Source organism: Mya arenaria, chromosome 6 (genome assembly GCF_026914265.1).
Source record: "Mya arenaria isolate MELC-2E11 chromosome 6, ASM2691426v1".
NCBI lineage: Eukaryota > Metazoa > Mollusca > Bivalvia > Myida > Myidae > Mya > Mya arenaria.
The window spans coordinates 32,315,642-32,323,537 of NC_069127.1; positions in this window are offsets into that span (position 1 = coordinate 32,315,642).

A 7,896-nucleotide genomic window follows, 5' to 3' on the forward strand; every position below is an offset into this window, starting at 1 on the left:
ATTGCCAAAAATGTTAATACGTTGGTTGCAATACCTTAATCGGCATAGTACTAACATATTGTTTCTCTTCAAATAAACGGGAAAACTAACGTGAATTATAAGAAAGAAGTAATTCTTTAGTTGCGTTTGCCATTACTTTTACTGTATACTATGTCAACATGTTGAAAGTGATATGTTGTTAAATTGTTGTATACATATTGTGTATTTTCTGCGCTATGTTTGTAAATACTAGTCGTTTTAAGCACCCTATATGAGACATTTGCCTTACATTACACTCAACAAACAATGAGCTAATTGTTCAGAACTTTGTTAAAGCTAACAACAGTGATTGCGTCGTCGTTTGTATTTTCGAAATCTTTACTGATCGGGAAGTTCAATGGATTCACTTGCGATCTGTGTTTCTAGCAATATGTGAGAAACTATTAAAAACTGCACTCTCACAGATTTACCATTTTTACAACTTTATTTTTATTTTTGTTTTGGAAAGATCTTTTTTTGCTTAAATATCTGCAAACCAATGATATAAGACTACTGACAAAAGATCAGATCGCAGATTTTCATGTTTCCGTTCGAAAATTAATGTTACTAACGGTTTAAGAAAAATGCATAAAACATCAATTTTCGAACTTAAATCTTAAAATCTGCGATCATTTTCTTTTGTCTGCAGTCTTATATAACTGGTATCCATGGATTTTCGCAAAAAATGGCTCGTTTCAAAAAAAAAAATAAAAAAAATGTCAAAACGTTCAATCTGTGAGAGTGCAGCTTTAAGTGAAATTTGGTTTATTTAAATATATGAATACATCATACAATATTTGAAGTTATAAAATTGAACAAAGAAAGTCCCAAACAATCCACGGATGCTACGGCTGTTTGTTTATGATCAGACAGTAAAGATCTTCATTGCTAGTCATAAATCTCAGAAACGAAGACAGAAGAAGCACCATCCCATTGATATTAATCTGGATAGATGTTGAAGAATCACATCCATTAATATCGCAAAAAAAGGTTGTGTTATATCTAATGGCATTGTTACTGATTCAATCACATATATTTATATATTGTTACGTGTATATGTATTTTATATCTTATTCCTATTAATCTTTGTTTCTAGATTCATTAAGATAAACTTTTTTCTCTTTGATTTTATTATGTTGTTTTTGTCAATATTTGTTTAGAATGTTCAAGAAGTTCCCTTTTATTCCATGCAACATTCTTAAATGATTTGAGACAAAGTTCTTGCTATTTTTTGTAGAATGTACTGGAAAGATATCACTTTTATAATCGGGCAGACCTCTTTGACCTCGCCATGACTACAAACAGCCTCAAGGCTGAGTCTACTCAGACTCAGAAAAACACTTTAATGAAGAAACAAAAAAACAACACATTTGTCGTATCAAATCAAAATTTCGTAAATCTTGGACTAAATTATATTATTAACCAAGGATTCAATTTCACCCTTTTATGGGAGGTTTTCTATAATGTTTGCCTTATAGTATTAGTGCTCATTAAGTGTATTTAATATTTCATGTTGATTTTATTCTGTGTACATTAAAAACTAACAGGATCAGTAAAATAAATTTTCTTTACTTTTGTAAATTATTCCTTTATTTAAGTACCATATACTATTGAACATAACGTATTTGAAATAAATGTTTAAAAGTGTAAGTAAATAAATTTAATGTTCCTTCTGTGTAAAATGTGTTCATTAATTTTCATTCTCTACTGCGTTTGGTGTTCGTAACAACATTACTTCAGTAGTTTATCTATAAGGTCTTGGTGAATGCTGGTATGCCCCGTCTAGACCAAAAGCGCAAACAATGTTAGGGGGCGGAGGCCGTCCTATAAAGCACATAAATAGATAACCACATTGCCCTGGGGAACTACAATGTGCCAATGCAGAAGCCAACCAAAGAGGACGTTTGGCAAGATGATTCTGTTATTTACAATTTTGTTTGAGATCCTTCCTTAGGATTTTTTTTTTCCAGAGAATATAAAAATCCAAGTAAATTTTCCAAGCGGATGTTTAACGGTTAAAGGAAAATTACTATTGTAGGTAAGTATCCCAGTCGGTTTGCAAATAGGTACGAAACATCCAAAATAATGCCCGGAACGTAATGACGACCATGCATGGTGTGTTCACCACAAGAAGAGGTGTCGTGTATAAAAAAATTAAAGATGAAAAGTCAAGGTCACATTTTAAGGTCATTGATTTAAAATCGTCTGTATACTTTGTGTTTAGTATGCGGCCTTTCCCATAAAGGCGACTTTTATGGCAATATGGGTCGGCGCCTCCTCCAAACACCTCGTAGAATGACAACTGATAAGCCTCAATTCGGGGTTCGTACCATTTTCGTGGTCCATTTATGCATTTGGAGCTCCTCGGCCATTTTTATCGAAATAAAAACCTCGGATGTATTTGAACGGTTTACATACTCAAAAAGTGGTACGTTTTGTCCGCTGCAAGTATATCGCGTAGTAATTTTATTTAGCAGTTAAACTTTATGACTTTACTCTTGGGAATCTTAATTATGTTTGCAATAATACACTTCACTGGTAATCAATTTAAACTTATCAATAAATACAAATCTAAAACACTACATTTAATTTATAATATATTTAAAAAAAAATACGAACTACTTCAGCTGATGTACCGGCATACATCCGAGTTTTTAAAAAAAAAATGGCTGAGGAGTTCCGAATGCCAATTATGGAGGTTTTTTTTGTGGAGTTTCCAAGTTTTCTACGGTGATGACTTATAATGGATGGGAGGTGTATGTTTCAATTATGACATCTGGTAAACGGACCGTCGCCTTCTATTAATAATTCTAGTCAGTATTAGAAGCAGATGGGTTCGCGTTGCGGATCGTTTAGGTACAAGTTAGCAATAGTTAAAACGGGTAAACGCGTTTTTCTATTGTAGTGACTCATATGTTGAAGTTCGTTCAACCTCCTCTATGAAATTTGGTAGGTTGCAATCCACTGATTTCAGTTCCACATACACTAATATTTCGGGGAAATGTAAGCCAGTCCTTTTTTATTAAGCAAGTTTCCAAGGGTATTGACCTGCATGTGGTAGGGAGTTGGGGCGCTGGCGTGGTCCGTAAGACAACTGGTAATAGATTATCCGCGGATTTAACTCTAGCGTTAAGAAAGATACTGGTTTAATAAATGTTTCAAAGAAGTCAACGTTGATTTTTCATAGTATATATATATATATAGCTTTATATGAGTTGGCTTTACCGAAATTAAAACTTCTACTTTAAACTTATTATTGTAGGTTAATAATTTGCATATTGTATGAATCATTTTACGACCATGATTATGGATTTGTACATTTCAGGACCTTTCGGCATAATCTCAGTTGGAGAAGGATTGGGTTAGGTTAGTCCCGATTATGTAGGGCTGTTATAAAGCCTGTAACTGTGCCTGCGTTCACTTGAATGTATTCAAAGCTATATCATTATATAGTTTTCTTTAGAAAGAATGAATTTCTTTGAATAGAAACATGATACACTTGGCCGTGTTTAGCCTCAAGTCTGAGTTCACTTGAATGTATTCAAAGCTGTTTCATTATATAGTTTTCTTTGGAAAGAATGACTTTCTTTGAATAGGAACATGATACACTTGGCCGTCTTTAGCCTCAAGACTAATTCAGATAGCAAACTTACAAATCATTTGGCTACTACTACTACCACTACCACTACCACAACCACCACCACCACCACCACCACCACCACCACTACAACTACAACAACTACTACTACTACCACTACCACTACCACTACAACTACAACTACAACTACTACTACTAATCATAATAAAAATAATAATTATAATAAAAAAATGTTCAAAGACATAACACAATTAATTAGATAAACTTTTGATTACATCTCAAAACCAGTTAATCAAATAGAATTGATACCCCTGGGTCCGTATTACAGAAGCATCTTTATATTTATTTTAAGTAATATTTTATCCTTGAATAATTTCCTTAGGTAAGGAAATAAATAAAGATTTTCTTAAGTAGTATTCCTAAAAAATTTTAAGGAATTCTTTCGTAAAATATTCCTTATCTTTACTTTTAACCTTAAAAATCTATCCGCGTTTTTAAGGAACTTCGGTAATTCCGTGTCTAAATATAGAACGGAGTTTGGAATTCCAATAGTTCGCCAACTAAATATAGAACCGGAAGCTGGAATTCCGGTATTTTCCAGCACAAAAATAGAACCGGAATAAGGAAGTGCGCACTAAATATATCGTGCAGACGGCATTTGTCTTTGTTTACCTTTGTAAATATGGAGAAACAAGACGTCAAGAAACGTTCTCCCAATTTTTCCCTGCATGATTGTATGCTGTTAGCTGAGGCTATGGGAGGACCAAGCGGGACACAAAATCTAACACGTTACCAATACGTGCATAACAAGCACACACCCTGTGAGTATATTTGTACAACTAAAATATATGTAAGCAGTAGTCAGTGCCAACTGACGGCAACTGTTACAATATTGCATCCTGACGGGACGAAACAGAACGAATGAATACTAAAGGACTATAGTGATAAATCATCGCAAAAATATACTTCCAAATTGCATGTCTACATGTTTGTATCACAGAGGCAGCAGAGTGCGTTGTTGTTTTGACACACCCCTTTGACCACGCCCCCCCCCCCGTTTTTTTAAATCCCAGTCTCATTTATAATGATGGTGAACTTGTTACTATTGATAACTTACAAAAATAATGTGTTTTTTTTTTAATTTTTATTCTGTTATCTTTGTAATATACAAAGTTAAGATAATATAAATTCCAACTACACACCCTGCCCCTGTGGTTTGTACAATAGTCAGACAGAACAGTCGAAATATTGAGACTAGTGTGATCTTATGTGTGTATCAAAACTTTTTCACATACAATGTTTTGGCATTGTATTACAAGTTTTTGAATTTAGACACATTGCATAGGCGGATCCAGGGGGGGGGGGACCCGCCCCCCCCAATTTAATTTTGTACATTTGAAAGGGTTCTTTCAGCAACATTCAACAAAAAGCCTCCATACATTGTCTAAACACAGTATTAAGTGCTTTTTGGTTATTTAAATGTATTAGGATTTGATTAACAGAGTGTTAAATAGTAAATACATGTCAGTACTGGGTGTTTGTATGTAAAAAGAAATCATTTTTAACTACATCTTTAATCATATTAAGAGGGTTAATGCACCCGGTGAAAGGTTGTTTCATTTTCTAATTTAACATATGTTTACATATATATAACTGGAACAGTGAGCTCATGAGTTGTTTGTTTGACATTTTATGCTGTAACTTTGCTGGACATAACAAATGAGTTGAATAAAACAGTATGTATTCAGTAAATTTTCTGTGTCATGCTTATGTTTGTACAAATAATGCTCCTTTAATTAAGCTTACACAAATACTTGCTCGTTTTTTAACTAAAAACTTTCCTGAATGGTTTTAAAGCTTTTTATGTATTTTGTCTAGGACACAATAGCTAAAATTTTCAGCACAATGTAACCATAAAACGTTTGACATATAAACCTCAAATCAAATAGGGTCATATACCCATGATCAACATGTCTATCAAGTTCCTGGGCCAAACATGTTCATTGTTTCATTAGGAACTACTCTTCTGACAATGGTCACATGCCCATACATCAGTTTCGTTTTTGTTTGAAAAAGTGCATGAAACTTTAAAAAAGTATTTTTTTATGCAATTTTTGTTTTACATATTACAGTACTGATACCTGCAAGCTTTTTCTGGCTGCACCCTAATTTCACCATGGAGAATACCGAATCGTCTTTTAAGTTGGCCTTTGCCTCTCTCCACCTTGGCTCTGGTAATTTTATGGGATCTGAAATGAAAAAAAAATATAACATATACATTGACGAGTGTAAATAAGATTATTTTATTACCACTGCCATATCAAAGCAAATGCATCCTGAGAGCATGTATGCACCAGTGTATTCAAAGGAGTTCAGAAAGAAAATAATAAAGAGGGCATTGTTGTTTTTCGTTACATTGACGAAGAAATAGCTGGTTTAGTTATGTCTCGTGAAAGCTTCTAGTGTTACAGATCACCTTATTACATGATTAAATTTTACAATTTTCTTTCAATGTTGACAAATGTTCCAATAATTGTACACTTTGTTTACTATATCAATGTCATGCAGAATAATTACATTTACCTGTTGTATGCTGTTTGGCTATCAGGCTGGGGATTGAGGTATGGGGAAAGTAGCCACCTTCGCCCAGCATATCCGCTGTCCCCAAGAAGATGGTATTGGCCATTAGGTACATGGCCATCATCAAATAGATTCCTAAGGCCACTCTGCTGAAGAATTCTGCTGTCATGTGCAGACCCTGGCCATCGGGCAACCACATTTGTTATTCTGTCAAAACCATCAAACACAACTTGTTAGTTAATACAATGGAAACCCTTCCTATTGACAAAAGACGGCTCATGCTCCGAAGGGGCCTGAATACGTATGTGGGTACCATCTATGACACCCACCACTTTTGGAAATTGAGCCAGTCCATAAAACAGTTGAACCTGTGCATCAAGCTCCCTGACTGTTAGTGGGAAACGCACAAACCTTCCCAAAACATCAGCAGATGACAGATGATTTGTCACTTCAGTCAATATTTTTGATACTGCTGGCTGTGAGACATTGTGCATATCAGCATCGTTCAGCTGTATTCCCCCTGTTGCTAAGTACCTAAGCGTAATAAGGAGTTTGTCCATAGCTGACAAACTCTTATGTCTCATTGTAGCTGGCTCCAGTGCTGGTCCAAACACAGTTTTAAGGTAATTAAGGCCTGCCCTGTTGAAGCGATACCTATCAACAAGTTGCTGGTTTGTAAGTTCATATACTGTGAAATCATTAATGTTCGTGGGGCATTAATGTTCGTGGCTTTCGTGGGTTGGGTGATCCACAAATTCAAGATCCCACGAAATATAAACCCTTCATTCAATTGCCTTGTTATGTACAAAGTCTAGTTTATTCGTTACAGAGGCCGCAGTATACAGCGTAAATATCCGTCTCACTGTATATCTTACTATCATTGTTTTGTTAATATATTATATCAGCCTTTAACAAATAATAAACCAAATCATTTTAATGCTTTTTTTATCAACAAAATGACTTAAGCACGCGCCTAAACATGTGCTGTTCATGAAAATCTCCAAGTTTACAAGATGTAGATAATGTGTCGGTTCTCGATTTTTTTCTTTAAAGAAACAATTAATCGATTACATTGGAAGTTACTGAGCTCCCAACGTGTCAATGTACAAAACAATGCGTTCAATATTCTTATTAAACATCAACGTGTGAATAAATATTGAAAGGAGATGATATTCAAAAGTGATTGAATTTGTAGACATCAGCAATCTTTAGGGATTGTTTACTGAAATATACGGACCTTCTCGGTGTTTTCACAGTTTGCAAAATCCTCAATTGGCATTCAATGGCTTCCCCTATCTGTATTTATGATCAGGGTACATCTTCTTTTATTACCTTTATTCCCAATTAAATCGATAAGTGACTTGGGTATTTGCACTAATTGGCATGTCGTATCACAATAGCGAGTGTCATAAACCGAGTGACGTAGAAGACGGAAATCACGGGCCAGCGCGTGGATATAATGCAGATGATCTAGGCCGATCGCATCTTCGATTTTTTTTTTTCAAAATGAAAATCCACGAATTCAAGTACCCACGGCAAACCACGAAATTTCATGCCCACGAACATTAATGATTTCACAGTAGGATATTGCCCCTATCTGCCATACTGGAAGGATGGAACAAGCCGCTGAAAGTGTCTCGCCAAACTAGTCGCTACACTTGTCAGCCAAAACCGGTCGCTGAAAGTGTCCAGCAGGCTAG